The following is a 13191-nucleotide window of genomic DNA, read 5'->3' on the forward strand; positions in this document are numbered from 1 at the left end:
TGTGGGCAGCCTGTAAAAGGCGCTATATAAATGCAAGTCTTCCCTTTTTTTAAATCGCTTTTGAGAACGGAATACTCCAGAGAAGATTGACAAGACTCATTTATAACCCTGGACTTAATCAATTATAAGTCGCTCCGTAAAATGCAGGTATTTACTTGCTTTTCTTTCTAATTGGAGTTTTTGATTCCCCGATGGTTATCCTGTATATTCAGCTCTGTTGCCACCAATTGTGTCTTCACACAGATATTTTGAAAAGCCTAAGGCACAGTACAATAAATGTACACGGTATTCTAAATCCCATCATTTCACTGCTCTGACGACTGACTGAAATCTAATCCTATTTTAATAGCACCGCTCACAAAATCCTCCGATAAGATGCTGAGGTCGTGATCAGACTGATTCATCCTGACACAGGGGCCAGAAGTGGAAACTCGCCCGTGTTTGCATGGGCCTCATCCCCACAACCCAAAGATGCGCAGGTTAGCATGGATTGGCCATGTTAACTTGCCCCTTAATTGAGGAAAAAAGAATAATTGTGTGTTCTAAATTTATTTTTAAAAATAAAAATAGAATTGGAAACTCGGGGAGTTCAAAGGCAAAGGCTTTGGTCCTCCTAACTGCAGGAAATTCCAGCTCATCCAAGACACGTGGTCGGACAAACGGTCTGACAACGGAGGCGGTGGAGGGGTCGTGAGACTCGACGGCGATGCCAAACTGGGATATCATCAGTATACACGTGGAGCCGGCACCCTGTCTTTATGTAGTGTCGCAGCTCCTTCATCAGGTGAGTGAAGAGGCGGGTTCCTGGTCTGTAGACTCTGGTCTGTATATGTGGTTGTGGAACCCCCCCTCTTCACTCACCTGAGGAAGGAGCTGTGCCCCAAAAGCTAGTGATTCGAAACAAACCTATTGGATTTTAACCTGGTGTTGTAAGATTTCTTACTGTGTCCACCCCAGTCCAACGTCGGCATCTCCACATCATATTTTAATTAGATCTCTCATTCTTCTAAATTTGAGATTATAAGCCTAAACTGCACAATCTTCCTTCAATAATAATAATCATCACTTATTGTTACAAGTAGGCTTCAATGAAGTTACTGTGAAAAGCCCCTAGTCGCCACATTCTGCCGCCTGTTCGGGGAGGCCGGTACGGGAATTGAACCCACGCTGCGGGCCTTGGTCTGCTTTAAAAGCCAGCTGTTTAGCCCACTGTGCTAAACCGGTCAAAAGGCAAACATCTGGAATCAATCTAGTGAACTCCTCTGGACCGCCTCCAATGCAACTGCATTCCTCCTCAAATAAGGGGACCAAAACTGTACACAATACTCCAGGTGCGGTCTTATCAGTGGCGTATATGGTTACAGCAACACTTCCCTGTTTTATACTCTATTCCTTTAGTTATAACGGCCAATATCCCCAGAAAAGGCCTTATTACCTGCTTCACCATTTGGACCAAAATGGATAACCTCACACTTATCCACGGTAGACTCCATCTGCCACATTTTGGCCCACTCACCTAACCTATCTTGATATTGATATCTTGATATTTCAATCGTCGATAGCCGCCGGTGAGGTGCCTGAAGACTGGAGGGTAGCAAATGTTGTGCCTTCGTTCAAGAAGGACAACAGGGAAAAGCCTGGGAACTACAGACCGGTGAGCCTAATGTCTGTGGTGGGTAAGTTGGTGGAAGATATTCTGAGAGACAGGATCTACAGGCATTTAGAGAGGCAAGGACTGATTAGGGACAGTCAGCATAGCTTTGAGAGTGAAAAATCATGTCTCACAAATTTGATTGAGTTTTTTGAAGGGGCAACCAAAAAGGTCGATGAGGGCAGTGCAGTCGACATTGTCTACATGGGCTTTGACAAGGTACTACATGGTAGGTTGTTGCATAAGGTTAAATCTCACGAGATGAAATGAAAATGAAAATCGGTTATTGTCACAAGCAGGCTTCAATTAAGTTACTGTGAAAAGCCCCTAGTCGCCACATTCCAGCGCCTGTTCAGGGAGGTCAGTACAGGAATTGAACCAGCGCAGCTGGCCTTGTTCTGCATTACAAGTCAGCTGTTTATCCCACTGTGCTAAACCAGCCCCGATCCAGGGCGAGGTAGCTAATTAGATATAATATTGGCTTGACAACACAAGTTTGTTTTTCAAACTTGAGGCCTGTGACCAGCGGTGTGCCTCAGGTATCAGTGCTGGGTCCACTGTTACTTGTTACTTAAATTAATGATTTGGATGAGAATTTAGGAGGCATGGTTAGTAAACTTGCCGATGACACCAAGATTTGTGGCATAGTGGACAGTGATGGTTATCTAGGATTGCAACGGGATCCTGATCAATTGAGCCAGTGGGCCGATGAATGGCAGATGGAGTTTAATTTAGATAAATGTGAGGTGATGCATTTTGGTAGATCAAATCAGGGCAGGACCTACTCAGTTAGTGTTAAGGTGTTGGGGAGAGTTATAGAACAAAGATCTAGGAGTACAGGTTCATAGCTCCCTGAAAGTGGAGGCACAGGTGGACAGGGTGGTGAAGAAGGCATTCAGCGTGCTTGGTTTCATTGGTCAGAGTATTGAATACAGGAGTTTGGACGTCTTGCTGAAGTTGTATATGACATTAGTAAGGCCACACTTGGGAAAACTGTGTACAGTTCTGGTCACCCTATTATAGAAAGGATATTATTAAACTAGAAAGAGTGCAGAAAAGATTTATCAGGATGCTACTGAGACTTGATGGTTTGAGTTATAAAGAGAGGCTGGATAGACTGGGACTTCTTTCCATGGAGCATAGGAGGCTTACAGATGATCTTATAGAGGTCTATAAAATAATGAGGGGCATAGATAAGGTAGATAGTCAACATCTTTTCCCAAAGGTAGAGGAGTCTAAAACTAGAGGGCATAGGTTTAAGGTGAGAGGGGAGAGATACAAAAGAGTGTGGAGGGGTTATTTTTTCACACAGAGGGTGGTGAGTGTCTGGAACGAGCTGCCAGAGACAGTAGTAGAGGTGAGTGCAATTTTGTCTTTTAGAAAGCATTCAGACAGCTATATGGGAAAGCAGGGTATAGAGAGGTATGGGCCAATTGTGGGCAATTGAGACTAGCTTAGTGGTGAAAACTGGGCGGCATGGACACATTCATCCGAAGGGCCTGTTTTCATGCGTTAAATCTCTATGACTCTATATCCATCTGTAAATTTATTATTTCCTCGTTTATTCCCACCTATTTTAGTTTCATGTACAAATTTTATTATAGTACCTTTTATCCCTCCAAGTCATTTGTGTATATCAGCCTGAGGACTGAACCCTGTGGCACCCCACTAGTTACATCTTGTCAATTAGAAAAATACCCATTTATCCCGATTCCCTGCCTTCTATCGGTTAGCAAGTCTATCCAAGCTAATGAATTACCCCTATTCCTATGTGTATTAACCTTTAGTGCGGCACCTTATCAAATGCCTTCTGGAAGTCCAGTTATATAAATCTACAGGATCCTCACTGGCTTGTTATATCTTCAAAGAACTCAAGCAAATTAGTCAAAACACAATTTACGCTTCATAAAATCATGCTGACTGATGGATTGTGTTTTGACTTTCCAAATGTCCTGGTATTTCTTCCTTAATAATGGAATCTAACAATTTCCCAATGACATGTTAAACTAACTGGTCTATAGTTTCCTACTTTCTGCCTCCCTCCATTTTTGAATAAGGCGTTACATTAGCATTTTTCCAATCCACAAGAACCTTTCCCGCATCCAGGGAATTGAATCCACTATCTCCGCTGCCACATTCTTTAAGACCCAAGGATGTCGGTCATCAGGCCCTAGGGACTTGTCTGTCTTCAATCCCAATAGTTTGTTTAGTACTATTTCCCTATTAATGATGATTGTTCTAAGTTCCTCCCTTTCTATTACCTCTGCATAACCTGTTCCTATTGGGATGATACTAGTGTCCTCCACTGTGAAAACTGAAGCAAAATATTGATTTAATGTCTGCCATTTCTGTGTTCCCCACCAATAACTCCCTAGCCTCATCTTCCAAGGGACAAGCAATCACTTTAGCTACTCACTTCCCTTTGATAGACTTAGCTTTTGCTATCTTTCATTATATTTTTCTGTAGTTTTCTTTCATAATTTATCTTTGTTCTTTTTATTACTATTTGTAGTGACCCATTGTTGATCTTTAAAAGCTTCCCAATCTTCTACGCTGCCACTGGCCTTTGCAATATGGTATGCCTTAGTTTTTGTCTTTATGTTATCTTTAATTTCCTTGTTAGCCATGGATGTTTTTCCCCTGGTTACAATCTTTCTTCCTCTCTGGAATTTAAGGTGAGGAGTTGAATATCACCGTCAGCAACTGTCGCTGCTCAACTGTTCTACCTTTGAGCCTTCCTGCCCACTCCACACAGGCCAAATCTGCCCTCATGCCTACATAGTTACCTTTGTTTAGCTTCAGAACGCTAGTGTGGGACTCCACTTTCTCGCCCTCAAATTGAATTTGAAATTCTATCATGCTGTAATCACTCTTCCCTGGAGAATCCTTAGCTATGAGGTCATTAATTATCCCTCCTCATTACACAATACCAAATGCAGAATAACCTGACTCCTTGGTTGGTTCCACAACATATTGTTCCAAGAAACAATCTCTAATACATTCAATTAACTTTCCCTCGAGACTACCCTTGCCAATTTGATTAATCCAGTCTATATGCATATTAAAATCACCCATGTTTATGACCATACCTTTCTTACAAGCCTCCAATATTTCCTGGTTTATAGTGTGCCCCACTGCGGAACTACTGTTTTGGGGACCTATAGATTACTCCCACCAGGGGCGTCTTTCCTTTGCTATTTCCCATTTCGACCCAGACTGATTCCACGTCTTGGCCTCCAGTGCCTATATCCTTTGTCACTACAGCATTGATACCTTCCTTTGCCAACAAACCTAAGCCACCACCTTTTCCTTGCTGTCTATCCTTCCGAAATACTGAGTACTCTTGGATATTCAACTCCCAGACATGGTCTCCTTGTAACTATGGCTCAGTGATCACCACCAAATCATACCCCGTTGTCTCTATTTGCCCTATTAACTCATTAATTTTGTTCTGAATGCTTCGTGCATGCAGACGCAAAGCCTTTAATTTTGTTCTATTTTCAAATTTCTCTACTGTTGTCTGATTCCTTAATGCAATATGACATTCACACATTCAGTCCTTTCCTTTTATTTTCTGGTGGCAATCACCTGATCGCTAACCTGCACTCAAAGAACAAAGAACAAAGAAAAGTACAGCACAGGAACAGACCCTTCAGCCCTCCAAGCCTGTGCCGACCATGCTGCCCGTCTAAACTAAAATATTTTGCACTTCCGGGGTCCGTATCCCTCTATTCCCATCCTATTCATGTATTTGTCAAGATGCCCCTTAAACGTCACTATCGTCCATGCTTCCACCACCTCCCCCGGCAGCGAGTTCCAGGCACCCACTACCACTCCTACCTTCTGCTTCCCCATAACCCTTAACACCTTTAGAGTCTAGAAATCTATGTATTTTCTTCTTAAATGCATTCGGTGATTTTGGCTCCACAGCCTTGTGGGGTAGAGAATTCCACAGGTTTACCACCCTGAGTGAAGACATTTCTCCTCACCTCAGGCCTAAATAGCCCGCCCCGCATCCTGAGGCTGTGACTCCTTGTTCTAGAATCCCACCCACCTGCCAGAGGAAACAACATAGCCGCATTTGGTCTGTGCAGCCCTGTCACAATTTTATACGTGGCAATTAGATCCCCTCTCATTCTTCAAAATTCCGATGAGTGGAGGCCCAGTCGACCCAATGTCTCCTGCAGGGTAATCTGACAGAAATCCTTCACGTTACAGAAGGGCGGCGTACATTGAAACAGATTGCCCAGACTGCTGCCGGTAGTTGAGAGTTCCATCGACACAAGATTAAATGTAAGAGATTTTAGAAACATAGAACATAGAACAGTACAGAACAGGCCCTTCGGCCCTCGATGTTGTGCCAAGCAATGATCACCCCACTCAAACCCACGTATCCACCCTATACCCGTAACCCAACAACCCCCCCCCCCCAAACCTTATTTTTAGGACACTACGGGCAATTTAGCATGGCCAATCCACCTAACCCGCACATCTTTGGACTGTGGGAGGAAACCGGAGCACCCGGAGGAAACCCACGCACACACGGGGAGGACGTGCAGACTCCACACAGACAGTGACCCAGCCGGGAATCGAACCTGGGACCCTGGAGCTGTGAAGCATTTATGCTAACCACCATGCTACCATGCGGCCCAAGGTGGGCAGAGGAAACTCATTGACAGATTAATGAGGTTGTGGAACTCAATTCCTGGGTTAGTGGTTGAGGCAGAAACTATATTGACATTCAAGGGTGGATTGAACAAGTGGGTGAAGAAAAAGTGGTTGAAGTAATATATAAATAGGGTGGATAAGTATAAAAAGGACGATTGCCACCCGTGGGGAGTAAGCACAAACATGAACTAGTTGGACCACTTGACCGGCTGCATTTTTAAATCTCCACTGGCGCAATTCTCCCAAAAGATTTCTATGTTCGTTTGTGGTGGGTTTTTAAGGGAGTTTCCCGCCGGCTCTGCCGGTGAGTTCCCCACCGCTATTCAATGACAATTAATCACTTTTTGAGTCTTCGGGAGTTTCTCACCGGTTTAGTCCACGTTTAGAATTATTTTTGCAGTGGGGAGCTGAACTCTGAGATCGAGCCGCCATTTTGAAAGAGTGTCCCGATCTCTAAATGAGCTTGTGGATCCCCCACACCCCCACCCATGGGCAATGTCACCCTCTACACACATGGACACTACCCCACAACCCCCAAGTGAGGACTCCCCGCTGTACGGTCCTTGGGGGCGACCCCTCTTCAGGCCCCCCCCCCCCCCCCCAAGCCTCCTTACAGCACCCCTCTCGGAGGCCCCTATTTACCTGCACAGCACACCACCACCCTTCAAACCACCCTCCGCCCTCCTTTTATGGGCATGGAACACCCTTGGGCCCGAACCCTTGACAGTGCCACCCTGGCACCTGGGCCCCCTTGCACTGGCACCCAGGCAGTGCTCCAGCCAGCTTGGCAGGGCCACCTGGGTACCTTGGCACAATGGTGTCAGTGCCAAGATGCCAGCTGGGCAATGCCAGAGTGCCCACATTCCAAGGGGAGGGCCAGGGAGCCACCCTGCACTGACCCTGACCACCCAGGGGTCTCCGATAGCCTGGGAGACCCCGGGTGCTGTTGCGCCTGGTCCACATTCTTATGGACCAGCACTGATCGTCGCCTGGCTGCAGCCTCCTTGGGGAGGCCGGTGAATCGAGGGAGGCGGGTGTATCCCGGGTGAATCCCGGGTGAGTAGGTCTTAAGTAGGTTGAAGACCTACTTCCGTGAGCGGTGTTTGGTCACGCCCCTTTGGGTGAATCTCGCGAGGCGCGGAGGCTGTTGGGAAGCCCTCGAGAGGGCTTTCCCGAGATTCACTGGCCACATTGTGCTCTTGCTCGAACACAACGCGGCCAGAGAATTGCACCCCATGTATTGCTGTACAGTTGGTGAGATCTGTAGCAAGTTTGGATTATGCAATATTAACTGAATCATTTAGGCTCATGTATTGTGCACAAGGAGTGCAATGCACAGTGAAATAGTTGAACCCATAGGGACTGGAAAAGACACCAGAGAAACTCAGGCGTTAGTTCTGCCTTTAATGTAATCCTATTGAAGTTGTCATCTGCCAAATCTAGTGTAATATAATCTTCTATCAGTTTCTGCACCATGTAAATATATATATATAAAAATAAACTCACGCCCCTTCTACCTCAACCTCTACATTGGAACCAGGTCACGTTGGTTTGTTTAGCCCCCAGGCAAGTGTTCTGAGAACGCTTTGATGTCATGTACCAATGAATTGCAGATTTTCATTTCATCTTTTGCCGCATTGTCTATTTTCTTGAGACTGAAGTTGGACTGCAGTATCTTGTCAGATTGGATACTGCAGTATGCTTTATACTCTCAACGACATTAAAACTGGTTTGACTAATCACTAAATCATCAAGACCCTGACCCTGATTTTGATCATGAGATGGAAAAGAAAAGGTAAGACTAAATTATATCTTTGAGACATGTGTATGTGTGTGTGTCATTGTTGTAATGGAGGAAATGCAGCTGTTAGGGGCTGTTTAGCACACTGGGCTAAATCGCTGGCAAAAAGCAGACCAAGGCAGGCCAGCAGCATGGTTCGATTCCCGTACCAGCCTCCCCAAACAGGCACCGGAATGTGGTGACTAAGGGCTTTTCACAGTAACTTCATTGAAGCCTACTCATGACAATAAGCGATTTTCATTTCATTTAATTTCAGTAGGCAATTTTCACACAGCAAGCTTCCACAAACAACAATGTGATAATGACCAATGTGAATTTGTGACCAGGTATATTCTGTACACAAGAAATAGAACAAATCCAACCCGGTCAATTACCACCCCATCAATATACTCTCCATCATCAGTAAAGTGATGGAAGGGGTCATCAACAGCACTATCAAGTGACACTTACTCAGGAATCTAGTCACTGACACTCAGTTTGGGTTCTGCCAGGGTCACTCAGCTCCTGACTTCATTACAGCCTTGGTTCAAACACGGACAAAAGAGCTGAATGCCAGAGGTGAGGTGAGAGTGACTGCCCTCGTGATCGAGGCAGCATTTGACCGAGTAAGGGATCAAGGAGCCCTAGCAAAACTGGAGTCAATGGGAATCAGGAGGTTGATTGGAGTCTTACCTGGCACAGAAGAAAATGGTTGTGGTAGTCAATGGTAACCCCCAGGACGTTAATAGTGGGGGATTCAGTGATGGTAATGCCATTGAATGTCAACGGATGATCGTTGGATTCTCTCTTGTTGGAGATGGTCATTGCCTGGCACTTGTGTGGGGAGAATGTTACCTGACGCTTGTCAGCCCAAACCTGAATATTGTCTAGGTCTTGCTGCATTTGGTAATGGACTGCTTCAGTGTAGGCCAGATCAGGTAAAGTACCATCCAGGACAAAGCAGTCCACTTGATTGCTACCCTTTCCACAAAAATTCACTCCCTCCATCGCCAGCGCACGGTGGCAGCCGGGTGTACCATGACAAGATGCACTGCAGTAACTCACCAAGGCTACTTACGCAACACCTTCCAAACCCACAGCCACTACCATCTAGAAGGACAAGGGCGGCAGATACCTGGGAGCACCACCACCTGGAGGTTCCCCTCCCTAACAGCACTGTGGATGTATCTACCCCCCAGGTGCTGCAGCGGTTCAAGAAAGCAGCTCGCCACCCCCTTCTCAAGGACATCTAGGGATGGGTAATAAATGCTAGCCTAGCCAGCAACACCCACATCCTATCAATGAATTTTAAAAGAAAACCTGTTTTTTGGAGCATTAAACATCAACCAACACACCAGAGATAATTCTCCTGCTCATACTTAATCATAACACCCATCCACCAAAGCAGACATCTGAAAGATGTTGCCTCTGGCAGTGCTGCACTCTTTCAGCACTGCAATGGAGTGGTAGCTTTGCTTTTGTGTATTTAAGCCACAAAGTGGCAGGTGAACCCAGTTCCTTACAACTGAGAGGGGTTACGAGGATAGGTTGGAAGTGTGGGCTTGAGTGGGGTGCTCTTTCCGAGGGCCGGTGCGGGCTCGATGGGCCAAGTGGCCTCCTTCCGCACTGTACATTCTACGATTCTATGAACCTCTACCCTCTGAGCCACGGTTTCCACACTGTGCTGGGTAATCCGAGTTCAGTTATATAGCAAATAAAACAAGAGCACTTGTTTGGTGATGCGGGTCATTGAGAACCGGTTTGAGGCGGCCCTAACTCATTTCACGTGGGAGGAACCTTACATCAGCAGGAAGGACAGAGGAGACTCTTGTCCCATCTGGAAAGAGGCTCTTTAAACTGGAATCACAAAACACTTTATATATGAGAGCATCCAGCTGCGGGGATGGCTTCATCGTCACATAAAGAGAGGCTGTTTAGAAAACCTAAAGGACTTTTCAGAAGAGGAAGGGATGACACAAAGAGGAAGGAAAGTTTCTTTCTCTGCAGAAATGTGATTATTTTAAACTGGCAACTACCGAGAACGTGCATTTGGCAAGCTGTCATTCATCTTCAAACAGAAAACCCAAGATTTAAAAAGAAACATAGAACTTGAAGTCACTGCAGTTAGAAAAATGTGGCTTTTATGTGCAGAATTTAGAAGGAAAAATGGGTTGCATCTGAAAGCTGAAACAAAATGAGCACCGCCACTTTGTGAAACAATACGAAGTGAAATAGCCATACTCCCAGATGGCCATAGGCTGCTTTCCCCCTTTGAGGAGGAAGAGCTGACTGGTGGTGGTTTAACCTGAGGGTCACCACACACCTCAGGTGAGGGGCACGGTTGAGAAGGCAGGGCCTTCATGATTAACCTCAGCAGGTACAGGAATTGAACCCAGGCTGGGGGCCTCCCTCTGCATCACAAACCAGCTGTCCAGCCAACTGAGATCCACCAACCCCAGTGAGACAATAATTGCAACTTGTCAATATATAAACTTGACGCTGATCAGTAAATGCTTGAATTTGGGGGCTGGATTGTAAGGTGCAAGTAACGAAGATTATCATCTCTGGGTTAAAGGCCGTTATTCAAGCCTCCCGGTAGAACTTGAGTATAAAAACACTCCAGGTGCTGTACTGAGGGTGTGCTTGTGTTGCCTGTTCAATGTGACTGTAAATCCTCTCTGCTCTCCAAGCTGGATGCAAGCAATCCCACGGCACTATTTTGAAGAACAGAGGAGTTATCCCTGGGTAGCTTGGCTAATATCTATCCCCCAACATGTCAAAAACAGATTACATGGTCAGTATCATTTTTCTGTTTGTGGGGGCTTCCTGTGCACAGATTGGCTGTAAGGTGCTTCAGGGTGCCAGGTGGCGGTGAAAAGTGCTATATAAATGCGGCACGGGTGCAGAGTGGTTAGCACTGTTGCTTCACAGCGCCAGGGTCCCAGGTTCAATGCCCGGCTTGGGTCATTGTCTGTGTGGAGTCTGCATGTTCTCCCCATGTCTGCGTGGGTTTCCTTCAGGAGCTCCGGTTTCCTCCCACAAGTCCCGAAAGACATGCTGTCAGGTAATTTGGAAAATCTGAATTCTCCTTCTGTGTACCCGAACAGGTGCCGGAATGTGGCAACGAGGTGATTTTCACAGTAACTTCATTGCAGTGTTAATGTCAGTCTGCTTGTGACAATGAAGTGGAGATGTCGGCGTTGGATTGGGGTGTGCACAGTAAGAAGTCTTACAACACCAGGTTAAAGTCCAACAGGTTGGTTTCAAATCACTAGCTTTCGGAGCACTGCTCCTTCCTCAGGTGAATGAAGAGGTACGTTCCAGAAACATATATATAGACAAAGTCAAAGATGCAAGACGATACTTTGAATGCGAGCATTTGCAGGTAATTAAGTCTTTACAGATCCAGAGAGAGGGGCAATCCCAGGTTAAAGAGGTTCAATTGTCGCAAGCCAGGACAGTTGGCAGGATTTCACAAGCCCAGGCCAGATGGTGGGGAGTGGATGTAATGCGACATGAATCCCAGGTCCCTGTTGAGGCCGCACTCATGTGTGCGGAATTTGGCTCCAAATTTCTGCTCGGCGATTCTGCGTTGTCGCGCATCCTGAAGGCCGCCTTGGAGACCGCTTACCCGGAGATCAGAGGCTGAATGCCCTTGACTGCTGAAGTGTTCCCTGACTGGAAGGGAACATTTCTACCTGATCAAAACTGCTGGTTCACTTACCACACTCCTCCACTTATTTTGCACAAACTGGATTTAACTTTTGACCTTCAAAAAGTTTTAAAGAAATTCCCACAATAGATCAGCAGCACAAGTTTTATTTTAGTACCTTTTTAATAGTGATAAAGGCCAATGCGTTACCCATCCGGGACAAAGCAGCCCGCTTGGTTGGCACCCCATCCATAAATATTCACTCCCTCCACCTCTGGTGAACAATGACAGCCGTGTGTACCATCTATACGATGCACTGCAGGAACTCGCCAAGCCCTCTTCGGCAACACCTTCCAAACCCACGACTGCTATCATTGAGAAGGGCAAGGGCAGCAGACACAGGGGAACACCACCTGGATGTTCCATTCCAAGTTACTCACCATCCTGACTTGGAAATATATTGCTGTCCCTTCACTGTCGCTGGGTCAAAATCCTGGAACTCCCTCCCTAACAGCACTGTGGGTGTACCTACACCACATGGACTGCAGCGGTTCAAGAAGGCAGCTTGGGAACGGGCAATTGGGAACGGGCAATAAATGCTGGCTTAGCCAGCCAGGCCCACATCCTGTAAATTAACAACAAAAGAATAACAATATTAACTGCTTCGAATCAGAAAATGTAACAAATTAAGATGTGGAATTTCATTCCTACAGGTAGTAAATTGTTCTTAGAAATGTTTAAGTGCCAAACCTTTCCTAAATCAACAGAAAGGTACAGCTGAAGTATCAAATTTACCCCTGGAAATGTTAACCTTTAAGAACTTCCTCAAAATTCATCTCTTCCAACTATGTGGTATTAGAGAAAGGGTTTTAGTTCAGACGGGCAGCATGGTCGGCGCAGGCTTGGAGGCCGAAGGGCCTGTTCCTGTGCTGTAATTTTCTTTGTTCTTATATTTCATTCACTGCTCTTACTGTCTTCTTTCTTGGATCAATGATGTTTTTGTGTTTATTTGTGTTGAAGTCCGATTTAGAAAGAAGGTTTTTAGACAAAAGGTACCCATTGGCTTGGATGCCTGTATAAGAGGCAATTTGTAGAAATAGATAGTGTCACAATGCTTGTGATTTTATAACCTAAGAATTACTAATATCAGGAAGGACACAAAATGGCTGTTAGCTGAGCTAGCAATACTAAAGACACAAAATGGCTTTTATGAAAATGAAAATCGCTTATTGTCACGAGTAGGCTTCAATGAAGTTACTGTGAAAAGCTCCTAGTCGCCACATTCCGGTGCCTGTTCGGGGAGGCTGGTACGGGCTGAACTACCCACATTAGAGATAGTATAACAGCTGCAGAAAGGCAGTTCGAGGAGGATCTGCCTACTGAGGCAGTATGGGTTGAAGTCAGAAATAGGAAAGGAGCAGTCACCTTGTTGGGAGTTTC

The sequence above is a fragment of the Scyliorhinus canicula genome, chromosome 5, assembly GCF_902713615.1.
Source record: "Scyliorhinus canicula chromosome 5, sScyCan1.1, whole genome shotgun sequence".
In the NCBI taxonomy this organism is placed as follows: Eukaryota; Metazoa; Chordata; class Chondrichthyes; order Carcharhiniformes; family Scyliorhinidae; genus Scyliorhinus; species Scyliorhinus canicula.